Source organism: Dysidea avara, chromosome 4 (genome assembly GCF_963678975.1).
Source record: "Dysidea avara chromosome 4, odDysAvar1.4, whole genome shotgun sequence".
In the NCBI taxonomy this organism is placed as follows: domain Eukaryota; kingdom Metazoa; phylum Porifera; class Demospongiae; order Dictyoceratida; family Dysideidae; genus Dysidea; species Dysidea avara.
Window position 1 is genome coordinate 38,169,818 of NC_089275.1, and position 14,200 is coordinate 38,184,017.

The window sequence follows — 14,200 nt, forward strand, 5'->3', positions numbered from 1 at the left end:
ATATGGCTTCTTTAATTGACCAAAGAATGTTGTTCTATAGTCCATATTAGGAATGATAACAGTAAACAACCACCATAATGGGAGTGAACTATACATGATTATGGCTATAGTTAACATGTAAGAAACCATACCACGCTCTACGCTTTTCACTCTCCAATGTTGCAAGAAGTAATAAATCCCCTATAAAACACAGTGCATCCGGGAGAGTGTCTGGTTGTAAGAGGTACTGTGATTCTGTGATAAAAGATCTGCCAGACGGTTGTAGAAAATAGTAGCCTCCTTGCCCAAACCACCAAAAGTTGAAAAAACAAACGGAGTGAAAGATTCACAGTCAACATTATGTATAGGATCCCCATATTCTCGCTTCTTCTCGAGCTCATGTCGACGAAAAAGGGAAGTAACCAAGGTCTGACGATAACTTGGTGTGTTGGGATGGAAAACCCTGATGTTGAACAATGCACCTTGTCGTCTGCCCCAGAAGCCCCTTGCATGGATGTCAGCTCTTGCGGTATTACTGCAGTTAGCTGAAGATGGTGTAATTAGTTCCCCATTGAGTGGCAGTAATGGAGGTTCAACTGTAACATCATGACACACTTCCTGTAACCATTCTGCCGTTAAATCTCGTAGTTCACTATGGCGGATGAAAGTCAAGTCACCAACCATGTTGACAAATCATGGCATGATCAACACTATGAAGTTCCACACACACAGTGACTTGGAATATTTGCTAGTTGCCAGCCATACCTCAGTGAAACCCCTGCTCTTGAAGTGGAAGAGCAGTTAACCAAAGTGAAGAGCATTTAACATTGCCAATGGTCGTTGAAGCTGAGGAACTACACAAGACTTGATATTGGCTAAGCTAGAAGTCATTATTTGTTGTCTGGACTGACGGATGTAGAGTGAGCCTGTTGAAGGCAAGGGATATGAAAATCCTCAGTTTGCTGTTCTTTCATAGCAACTAAACTAGCACTCAGCAACCTAGAAGATGAAACAGGCTGAGATGAAAACTGGGAATCACTACAGTAGGTAGGGTTGGTAATGTTCAGATGTTCAATCCACCAAAGCAACAAGGAAGTGAAAGTTCTCTCCACCTCAGAACTGGGCATTCGACTTGTTAAAGCAGGAAGGAAGTGTTGGTAATAGCTTCTTCAGTGGTTGAAAGAATGCACCCACTGATTCGATGGTACGCCTCGTGGTATGCATTACATATATAATTCCAGCGTATTAATCATTAGGTTAGTCCCTCATGCGCCACAACACAGGGCCTTTCAGGTTTCTAAATTCCGTAGAACCCTGTGTTTCGATGTCTAACTATTATATAGTGCCTGGCCCTTGCTCTAATTAAAGCGAGGCGCGAGCCGAGACTAAGCCGGTGCAGTTAGCTATTCTGTTTAACTCGGGTTGAAGGTTGCAGCACATTATCTATGGTTGGAGACACGACGGGTGACACGAGTAGTATGATATGGAGCTGGACTCTGAGAACCAATCTGATGATGAGTGGAGGTATGCAGGCCCATAGGGAAGGGGGGTTCTGAAGAACCCCCTCTTCAGTAAAAAGGCCCACATTTTCAGTAAAAGGTCCATAATTTTAGTATAAAAGTCCAAAATTTTATCATTTTTTAGTGACTGAAAGTCTGAAATGTCACCAAATTTAGCCTTCTTATATTTTCAAAAAATTTCCCATGACCTCAGATACTTCTTTAGCACGCCATGATGTAAACCACACAAAAGGTCCACCTTTTTGTCTAAAGAACCTACCCAGGTAAAAGTCTGGCTACGGCCCAGGTGTGACTTGAGAAAAACATTGCTGGGCCGGTTGAAATGACATTGAGCTCGAGGTCAATCAGACAGATCGTACATCTACATGTGTTGTCTGCAAGGTTGCTCACATTAGCAATTGTAGGGTCCAATTTCTCTGACCTCCAAGAATCAACTACCTTAAGGTGACTAAATTCAGCGATTTTAGTTTTTCGCTAAATTTAGTACACACTAAACCTGCAAAATTTATGCTTAATTCATTACTAGTATTAATCACAAATTCATAAAATCACAAAATTTTGTATGCGTAAATTTTGCCAATATACGAAATCGCTAAATTTAGTGTATCGCTGAATTTAGTCACCGTAAGGTAATAACTACCTACAAATGCTAGGCTAGGTGACACTTAGAAAATGCCAGATTGGCGCTATTTTTTGTTAACGTCTTGTGGTGCGAATCAGCTAGCTAATATGTTTACAAATTACGAGATTTTTTGTTATAATTTATCTTCAAGGAAATGTCTTTTCAAGCTGCAATATGCACTCTCAACCTTTCTTACTAACTGTACTCTAAACTAAAACCATCATGGCTGCATTGTCTGGAGTGAGTTCCAGCCATAGCATCGCGAAAACGAAATTTCTGACTCAAAAAAAGTTTCGATACCGCTAGAGCATCAGTACAGCAGCGATGCCAAAGTAAACCTCCCATGCGGCCAGGTCAAGCTGGTCTGGCCGGCATGGGTCCAACTACTACCACACCAAATATCATCGAATTCCAAAATTGTTTGCCATCTGGATGAGCTTGACAGCTGTCAAAAATGTTGATTTTATCAACTTGCAAGGACTTTTGCAAGCCAGATGTGCTAGTTTACTTCTCAAAAGCTTGCTAGACCCATAGTCAATAGCCTTCATTCATAGGGTTGGTCTGGCAGCTCTTCTAGCAACCTCAAATTCTGCCAAAACCCTATATCGAAGAATTTTGCCAACACGGACCAATTTACACCAAGTTAAAGAAACCTTGCACACCAAACGTGATGCTTTGCTTCTCTGAAGTCATGCTGCATCCTTGTTTAGTTTTTTTTTTTTTTGAATGATACAAAGTATAAAATTGTATATACAACATACGAGTACACAAAACTTTAGGCTCAAGCAGTAAATCAGTACATTAAATGTGACTCCAGATCCATTGGAGGTGGAGTTCTGTCAAAGTGACCAGATGATGACCGAGCATCATCAGCATCCTTGTTTAGTTGTATTCATCCATAGTGTGGCTCTGGCGGCTGTCTTATCAAGGCCAAAATCCATCAAAATGCCGATCTCACCACTTGTCACCAGATTTAGGAGTTTTACAAATCAAGCATGCTGGTCTGCATCTCTATATACATTCTTGCTGGATCCTTCAATCGTCTTCGTCAGCTTTCTTAGAACTATTTCAGAGCACCCTCAATTGGGCGCAACCATAATACCACTTATTGCCTGTAAAAAAAAAAAAGTAGTATTTCATTGGTTCCACACAAGAATGACGAAAATAAACAACGGAAGCATCAAATGTAGTCTAGCTCCAAATATTGTAGTCTATATGTTCACAGATGATGCAAATAATTACCAAAAACCACAATTGAAATTTCCATTCATGTAGAATGCCTAAAAGTGGATATTTAATTTAGTTCAGTTATGCAGTTCTGCAATTATTTCTACTGGTTTTTCTTTCATGGAATCAATGAACTAAAATAAACAGTAAGTGTTTTATGGTTGCCTCGATGGTTGCTCCCAATTGCAATTGGCACACTCTGACTTTTCCAAGTGACTGAAGAAAGCTGCCTACACATATGAAGGCGTGCAGAAGCAGACCAGCATGCTTGACTTATAAAAAAATCCTAAAACTGGTGACAATTGGTGAGATCGGCATTTTGGATAGATTTTGGCCTCGAGAAGACAGCCACCAGAGCCGCCCTATGAATGAATACAGCAAAACAAAGATTTTCGCTTAGGGTCCTAGGCTATGGGTATAAACACCTCAAACAGGCTCTGCCTTCTGTGCGCACCCTCCAGTGCCTAACTGGTAAAGTAGATAATAACAACAGGGATGCAGCTGACTTTAGAGAGGCAAAGTATCATGTTTGGTTTACAAAATTTCTTTAACATGGTATAAATTGGTTGATGTCAGCAAAATTCTTCAATATCAGATTTTGGCGGATTTTGAGGTTGCTGGAAAGCTGTCAAACCAACCCTATGAATGAAGGCTATCATACAGTAAGATTTTCGCTTAGGCTCCTAGGCTATGGGTAAACACCTCGAACAGGCTCTGCCTTCTGTGTACACCCTCCAGTGCCTAACTGGTAAAGTAGATAATAATAACAATAACAGTATGATAGTACTATAATAGTATAGAGACCACAAAGGAGTAGGTGTGGCCCACGAAATAATATCACCCAAAAACCAGCCTCAATTTTCCTTGATGATGATGAGGCAGTATTGATTAGGTAAAACTAAGCCCAAACAAGCCTTCAGATCAACTCGAAATGCTTTCAACAAGTTGCTATGGATTTATATATTTTTTCAATTATGTAATGGAATTTCTACTGACTGGCTGAGTAAAAGCCTTCAGACAAGCGTAACTTGATAATGGGGCTAAGGCTACGGGCTTGATTTTTTCACTGTTTGACGTCACTTCGGCCCGAGAGGTGGCGGACATACTGCAGTATGTACAATGCTTTCTTCATGGACTTACCAGTGTCCTCCTTTGTGTCCCATTCATCTTTGCTGACAGCAAAAAGTGTCAATTTGGTGGTAGCACGTGATGGCTTCCCTTCGTAAGGCCATACCTATTTGAAAAGTTGTTGCTCGGACCCGACCGACCCAATTTTGCACAGATTTTAATTAAGAAAAAAAATTAGTTCACCTGACACCTTAAATATTGCTGCAAAAGATCGAGATACTCTAATAGAACAGTCAGTTGGTACAATTTTGATCTCAAATATAATACTAGCTATGCGTATGCATGCTCTCCACCCCTGCTGAAGAAAATCTCGGAAAATGTATGATATAGATGCTCATTGAACTACTAGCTATGTTTATCCGTTTTTAATAGTAGAAGGGATTTGATAGGTCTGCACACAGCTTTAATGTGACTTACTGATCTATTATACTTACTGATCTATTATATGGCTTGTAATCAGAAATCATAAGCATGTACATATCTAAAAATAATCATACAGTACGGTAGTACTGTATATTAGGGATCATGCAGTTTTGGGCTTTCTTGCCCAAAATATTACCCAGCCTCAAATTTCCTTCATAACAGCTTGGCAGTATTGGTTAAGCATAGCCAAGCCCAAAAATTCCTTCAGAGTGACCCCGGACCCTTCCAACAAGTTTCTACAGAATATTAAAAATTTTCTATATAACAGAATTTTATTCTGACTAACTAACTAATCAACTAACTGATGCCTTCAGCCAAGCATAACTCGACAATGGGTAAGTGATGTTTTCACTGTTCGACGTCGCTTTGTCCCGAGGCGTGCATTTTCTCCAACCGCAGTACATACAATGCACGTATCATGGCCGGACATACCCTTGTCCTCCTTTGTGTTCCAGTTCATTTTGTTGACAACACAAGGTGTCGATTTTCGATAGCGTGATATGGCTTCCCTCTGGCTGTGCCATGCTTTTCGCTTGCATTTTCCGTAGCGACTGGATTCATAGCAAAGAAGTTTCTTGTACTGTTCTTTGTTAATGCTGTGTAATGAGCGGAGCATAGCTACAAATGAAGCGTAATGGCCACCTCACTTTTCTGGGCGCACGTTTAGACGCAAAATGTGACCGGGCCTACGAAAACAGGGCATGTGGGCACAAACTACACCTTGTCAAACTAAATGTCATATCTCAGTAGCTACTGGAACAGAATATTTGCATTCTGTAACTTGCATCATAACGCCAATTAAATGCTTACTACGTGCTAACAATTTCATTGCCATAGCATATTGCTATAAAAGTTATGAGTCAAGAAAGTTTGCAAAAGTAGGCAAAAATTATGTGCCCACATGCCCTATTTTCGCAGGCCCAGTCACAAATTATTTTATGGTCTGAATGCCTAGTACCATTCTTTCTTTTAATGTGGTACACATGGATTCAGTAGTCATAATTGTGTTATTCAAAAGGCAAACAAGTGGAAGTAAAAATTAGGAATTTTAAGCTGGATTAGGGATCAAAGAACAAAAAAGTAGAGAAACAAGGGAACAGCTGAAAGTTGTGAAACAAGGTAGGTTGCCTATACCTGCAGATATACTAGTGGACATGTAATCCCTAATTCAGTCATGGTTATAGACTGAAGAGTAGGGATTAGATGTCCACTAGTATATCTGCAGGTATAGGCAACCTCCCTTGTTTCACAACTTTCAGCTCTTCCCTTTTTTCCTTGCTATTCTGTTCTTTGATCCCTAATCCAGCTTAAAATTCCTAATTTTTACTTCTATAATATTATAGTTAGCTAGCTGTTTTTTTTTTCCTACCAACCGACCCATTTTATTGTAAAATAAATCTGAGTAACATTTCAAATAGGTATGGCCTAACGGAAATCATCTGTATTTTTCATAGTGGCTATTTTGACTTTTGGGGTGCTTTTCGAACAGTTCTTGATTCATACTGCTGTGTAATAGGTTGAACATAGCTGACAAGGAAGCGTAATGGATATTTCACTTTTCAGATGATAATTGATATAACTGCGGTGTGTGGCACTATTTTTTTCTTTCGGTATGCATGGATTGCAGAGGTGCTTTTCGAACGGTTCTTGATCCGAAATGCTGTGTGTAACGGGTTGAACATAGCTGACAATGAAGTGTAATGCATACTTCACTTTTCAAACGATAATTGATATAGCTGGGGCATGCGGCGCCATTTCTTTTGTGGTATGCATGGGTTCATGATCACCAGTCATAATAATTATTTACAAAAAAAAAGTTACCAAACAAGTACATAGAAAAATTTGGAATTTTCAACTAGAGTAGGGACCATAGCACATCGATAAAACGTACTGAAACAAGCTGGAGTAGTGCACGATATTAAATCACAGTAAAACAATAAGAAGTGTTATATCCCTACTGTGCTCAAGATACCATAATGGAAATGCACAGTAGGGATATAACACTTCTTATTGTTTTACTGTGTTTTAATATCGTGCACTACTCCAGCTTGTTTCAGTCCTTTTTATCGATGTGCTATGGTCCCTACTCTAGTTGAAAATCCCAAATTGTTCGGTGAACTTGTTGACTATGGGTCTAGAAAGCTTTTGAGAAGTGAACTAGCACATCTGGCTTACAAAAGTTTCTGCAAGTTGATAAAATTGGCATTTTTGACAAATTTTAATGGCTGTTTAGCTCAGCTGATTGACAATTTTGGAATTTGCTGATATTTGGTGTGGTAGTAGTTGGACCCATGCCAGACCAGTTTGACCTGGGAGGGTTACTTTGGCATCGCTGCTGTATGCTCCATTGACATCGAAACTTTTTTTGAGTCCTAAATTTTGTTTTTGCAATGCTGTGGCTGGAAATCACTCCAGACAATGCAGCCACTGATGATTTTAGTTTAGAGTACAGTTAGTAAGAAAGGTTGAGAGTGCATATTGCAGCTTGAAAAGACATTTCCTTGAAGATATAGCAAAACATATTCATATTAGCTGATTTGCACGACAAGACGTGATCGACATTAACGACAAATAACACCAATCTGGCATTTTCTAAGTGGTGCCTAGCATAGCATTTGTGGATGGTTTGGTAGTTGATTCTTGGAGGTCGAAATTTTATGTTGCAGACCCTAGCAATTGGTATACCAGTTTCTGGTCCCCCGGCCGCACCAAAATATCAAAAATCTCTAGTTTTAATAGGCATTTTAATATTGCTACAGTGTAGCTATATTATTACGATTTTTGTTGCTTATTATGCTCTACTTAATGCTGGTATGTGTTATTGTTACTAATTGTAAGTGACAGCATTAGTATATGGCTGTTTGGCTTTTTAAAGTTTGTTTTAGAAGCATTTAGTTTGTATTTCGTGATTGATTTCTAAATGTGTCAGCATTTGTAGGTTTTACTTTGTTGTATATAAATAATTCATGCTAGTGCATGTATTATAGTCATGTAGCTGTATCCAGTAGAGTTTTAATGTAGTGATTTCAACAGTATAATAATAATGACATAATGACAAAATTCGCCTGCCTGCATGCCCCTTTTAGAGTAAACAGGACCAGAAACTGATATAATAATTGGAGTGACCTTACATTGCGTAAATATCACTTTTGCCATTAGCAAAAAGAAGGAAGCAACGAAGAACTTCTTTTGCCAAATAATGTATGGCATGATTGGTTATCTATACCCAATCACTATCACTTCGCACATACTAGACTACATCACCCATTCCACTTGATGATACAAGCACCACTACACTGATAAATGACAACCCTTCTCCTGAAGACAATCAGAGAATGGAATGCTACACAGTAACTCCCAGTCACTCATGTTATTATGCTATTCCACCAATTAGAACTGAAACATATTTGCATTCTTTCATCTACCCTCAGTAGTAATGATTTACCTCAATTACTGGTCAAAATTGAAGCTTTATGCAGATCTCCCTGGCTATTATGCAAGCGTTAGTCCATTAAGTAGTACTCCACCTAACCTCTCTTCATCTCTCAGTAGACCAGATTGGTTTCTAATGATGCCATCACATTGTTTGAACTGTCAGTTGTTACCAATACCAAGCACCATCTGTTAGCTGCTAACAGCAGAAAACTAAATTGCTATAGCTCATGGACCTTTAATGTACTGGCCTGTATGCCCAGCTTGTTACAATTGAGATTGGTTGTTTAGGGCACTTTACACCTGCTACACTGACAAACTTTTCTCGTGCATGCAAGTTACCATCCAGAGCTATTAAACCATGGTTTGATCAAGCTGCAAGAATTGCAATATCCTTCTCATACAGAGTCTTCAATGCATGCTCACTTCTCAGAAATGTGGGATCTGACAGATCTGTTAAACTGATTAATTTAACTAATAATAATTGGTGTGGTTTTTGTTGTTTTTGTTTGTGTGTGTGTTTGCCTTGCCAGGGCTCCAGCTGCTTTAAAGCTCCTTGGTACCCCTGCATCTAAGTCCCTTATTTATTTCCTGTATGGCATTTGTCTTGAACCACATATATATAAGACATATAAATCATGTAATGTTGATTATTTTAAAAAGTGGATCGTTTTGTATGGTATGATGCAGAGGTAAATCAGGGTGCATCCAGCACATGTGGAGCACACCCACCATACAAAGCATGCTGAAACTAGGGGGGCATCCCCCTAAGGAAATCATAATTTGAAAATAGATACTAAATGATTGAATTTGGTGACATTTTAGTCAATAAAAATAACACAATTTTTAGGCAACAAATTCCAGCTCAAGACCAGCTATATGGATGACATCTGGAAAAGTATATACTGTAATTATATGGAATCTCTGAAAAAGCTGTCATGAGCAGCAGGGGCAGTGGAGCAGACCAAAGAGTGAATTGAGTCAATCTAATTTACGCATTGCATGCATGGATGTTATTCAGGGCTTGCCCCCAATTTTTTTTTCATTATTTAATGGACTTTAGATGATCTATTGTAAATAAATTAAGATACAGCTTTTAAAAAGACAGTGTAAAGGTAACTGTTTTATTAGAGTGACTGTTCTATTAGAGTGGTTGATGGCTTTGTTAGAATATCTTGATCTTCCGTTACAAGCACTGAATAAGCCACTTTGGAACACTTAGATTTGCTACTTATTAGTGGTATTAGTATAAACTGTAGCTAATGGACTTTGCAACTGAAAATAATTATTTGGACTTGTACACTAAAATTGTGGACCTTTTACTAAAATTGTCACAATTTGATTGTAGAATGTCCGATTCAACTTATTTCAGTACTTTTTATTATCTACTTACATTAATATGGACATTAGATTCAGCTGCAGCATACTGAACAGTTCAAAGTCTGAAAGTGGCTTTATAAAAGAGATACCTCAATTGACTTAGTGATCATATTTTTAATGCATTACTGGCTCTATTGATGATGAAATTTCAAAGATGATCTAGTGGATCAACCGTACATAGCTGTATCAAGTGGTGCCAGCCATGCATGACATTGGGAGACTATATGGTGCTATAAGCAGGAATCTATATAGGAGGCACACTGCAAATGATCGGGTGGGAACACTTGATGCAGCTGTAACAATATAGGGTACTATTTGTAGCACTACAATTAACACATTGTATTAAACTCAATTTTGTAGCTTCTAAATTATGATATTATGTGTTATTGTGTTTAGAAAATTTCCCATATGGGTGCATTTGCCACATAAAATATTTAACGGTTTAGTAATATACTTCTTGGTGTAAATCCACTTGTTAATAATTTTAATGAATTCTCAATTCCTTGAAATACTTGAAATCTTTCTATAAAACTAGACGACCCTGCACTAAACAGCATCACCCTAAACATTAAATTCTAATTATTTCATGCATGACAATATGGGTGATTTCCCAAAGTTTGGTCACATAATATGTTCACAGTTTGCTAACTTGGAGAAAGATACAAGATACAGGCAACCTTGTGAGCATTATAAGTACCAGGAGGTGCCCAGTGACTTTAAAGTGACATCCCATCTGAAATTACTTACAGTAGTCATCTTAATGAGTTACAGTACCAGGAGGTGCCCAGTGACTTTAAAGTGACACCCCATCTGAAATTACTTACAGTAGTCATCTTAATGAGTCACTATACCAAGTTTGGTGCTTTGGACCACCACATCATAAAATATGGTGTAAAAGACCGGACTAGCAGCTAAATTACAATCATCATCAGATTTAGCTAACATGTCACATCCATGCAAGTATAGTAATTAACCTTAATTTTGCATGATCCAGTCAAGTACCGGAAGCTTAAGATCACTTATAAAGCAAAAATGTTTTCCTACGGAGATGTCTTCATGGTTAATAATTATGTAGATGTCCCACCGAGGGGTCCGCAACGCAGCAAAATCACGTACGAGATTCAGAATCTTTACGGATTCACCGGAGATTCAGAGATTCCGAGGGATTCAGTCGAGATTCTCCGGGATTCATGCAGATTCGGTGGGATTCACCCAAGATTCAGTGGGATTCACTCGAGATTCAGTGGGATTCACTAGAGATTCAGTGGGATTCACTCGAGATTCAGTGGGATTCACCCGAGATTCAGTTTATATTCAGTGAGATTCACCCTAAATTCAGGCAGTGAGGTTCACCCGAGATTCGAGGATTCAATCAAATTTAACCCGGCCAAATCTCAGAGGTCGGCTTTCTAGCGACTAAATATGTTCACCAGGATATGTTAGTGTCAAAAGCAGCTCTAAGGGAAGTTTTGGATTCTGCTTCGCAGAAGTGCATTACAGCATCTCAAAGAATATTTATGGCTAGGGATTGTCGTGAGTGGTTTCCTGCCTCCCCAGACTGACTCTTTAGTTAGTTAAATGTACATGCATGTATACTTACTTTATGTTTTGTACTCCCTTGCCATGCCCACCCAGGCGTTTTTAACCAACCCTGTCTGGTGGTCGCATGTGACCGAGGATTCCTTAATGTTAGTGTAAATGTTTGTGTCTCATATAATAATGATGGTTTCTCTCTCTCTTCAGCTAGTGAATATCATAAGTTTGGCATTGTAGCTACGTAACTTGGACAACACTGATCAAGCAGCATGGACTCAGTAGCTAGCTAGCTCTTCATACTGGCTCAGTGTGATGATTTCTTGTACCAAAATTTAACTACCGAATGTCCAGCTTATATATATATATATATATATAGGCTGCCACTAGTGTCATTAGGCAACTTGCAGTTGTAGCTGCTCGTATTATACATATATGTACAAGTGTAATATTTCTTGTAGCAGATGTATCATGTATATAAATATACCTCACCAGTTTTAGTACATGCCATGGAGATGGCTAATTGGACTGAGACTCGGAATAAAACTATGCACTATATGCATCTATACACCAACATCAAGATCATGCATGACAAGTAATCATGCCATGTGTACACTAACATAACATATTAACTGTAAGGATTTCACTTTTCATTTACAGTTTTTACAAAACCATTTTTGTCCTGGTACAATATTGTTATCAGTGCCTATGCACTCAAAGTGAAACCATTCTTTACACGTCATTTTGCCACATTGCACCATTTCCTTTTTCTTGTCATTTGGTGACCTACAGTAACAGTACACTTCTGTTTTCACAATCTTTGATTGAAGCACTCTTTTCTCCCTGATAGTCGGAAATAGGGCCATTCTTTTAGTCTCAAGGCAAGTAAGTATAAGTGTTCTCTCATCAAGCCTTGATTGTACACAATTGATGATGGATCTTGTCCATGGACAACACTGGTAATATAAGCGGCTGCTAACAGTCCACAATCATTGTCTCCAGATTGTTTGTTAACATTAGCAATTCCAACGGTAAAATACTTGTTCTTGGTAAACACAAGTTGCGACAGCAGTAATCTTGTGTGCTCATGGAGCAAAGAGTACTTAGAATCATATAGAATAACATCAGCACTATCAGCATTTCCACTAGCCGATGCTACTACCCAATGATTACGGTTATTTATTTATTATTATTTATTGTTGATCAGCAGGACCCTCCAGGGGTATAATGCTGATGTGCAATTACATGTGTACAATTTCAATTAGTTACTTAACTATATAAGTATGTACAATTACGACAAGTTACTTAATTATATACATATGTACAATTACAATAATAAACTATAAAAATATATACAATTACGATAAGTTACTTAACCATATACATAAAAGGGGCTAATTTTTGCTTAAATTCTTCAACACAGTCAGTCTCAATAATCTCAGCATCTAATCTATTCCATTCTGGTACAGTTCTTGGGAGTAAGGAATATTTATATACATCAATTCTTGGTTGGTAAGGTACTAGTTCAGGGGCGGATCCAGGAGCTGGCAAGGGGAGGGGCACAAATAGGCTAAGTTGTAGGTGGTGGGGAAGTAGATTCTCTTGTCACAAGTTAGTTGCTGCATTTTTGAAGCACCAAACAATCACCTCTTTGTAGTGTCTCACTGTTGAATTTTTCCCTTTGCAGATGGTTGTGAACTCTTAAAAGCTGTTCAAAAGGTTTCGAATGTCTTAAACAACAGCAACACGATAATTATTTTTAGAGGCGCTTAGTACGTACGAAGGTGCTGGGTAACTATTTCACAACTAGTTTGACTGGTTTGCTTTGATTTCAGGTGAAATTCTACCATATTTTCACAAGTTTAATAGCAAAACTGATCCTGGCCTGACAAAGTTCAGTATTTTATTAGGAAGTAGCTATGGCTAGCTTCTCTACAAGGTGAGAGGGGGGGGGGGGGGGGGGGGGGGCATTTGCCCCAAATGCCCCATCCTGGATCCGCCATTGTAGTTTAAAGTTGTGTGAGTGTCGGGTCCGTAATACAGTAGATTAAAGTATCTGCAATGATGTCAATCCTGTGGGAATTGCATGGTGTCATTTTCTGTAAATCTTGTTTCAGGGTATCTTGCAAAGAATGAATATTAGGGAAATTGGCACTTCAACCTTGACTGTTAGCTAGGTGTTATTGAAAAAGCACAACATGGCATGCAATTCAGTCCTCAATTTAGTCTCAACACTATTAAGCCTGTTGATTTTATTCAAGGATTAGGCTTTTCAGAGTCACCTAGCTTGACAAAACCTCTTGATGAAACGTGGATTTAACAGCAAAGTTTTGTCCTCCATACGCGTCCATACGCGAAGTGGTTTGTTTTCTATGTACCTGTCATCATTTAGTCTGCCTTCCACACCTCGCTCCGAGCTGCCCTCGCATCTGTCCAAGTCCTGAGCCAAATCCACTGCAGCTTCAGACATCGAGCTAGCACTGATCGAATAACCAACTATTGTACAACACAGTCAACACCTGAGCTATTGCCAGCTATCACAACGTACCAGTGTTAGCAACAGACAAAGGTGAGCTCTTGCGCGAGCCAAGTCAGTGCAACGACACGAGGTAACACCTCCAGCCGATCGCAAATTTTTCGTAGATCACGTGATCAATATCCGGAAAATTCCCGAAAATCTCCGGAAAATCTCCGGAAAATCTCGTGATAAGATACAAAGATTCAGGCTCAAGGTGTACGAGATTCAGGTTGCGTTGCGGACCCCTCGTGTCCCACAAAAAGATCTGTGAAGGAAACGGATAGACAGTACTAAACTGGATTAGGCACTTACTTTGGACAGTGGCGGATCTGGGGAAAGGGGGGCACAGTACGTCCCCCCCCCCCCCCCCTTTCAAAAAATAGCATACAAGATCGAGATACTCTAATAGAGCAGTCACAGTGTTCATGAGGCAGTATA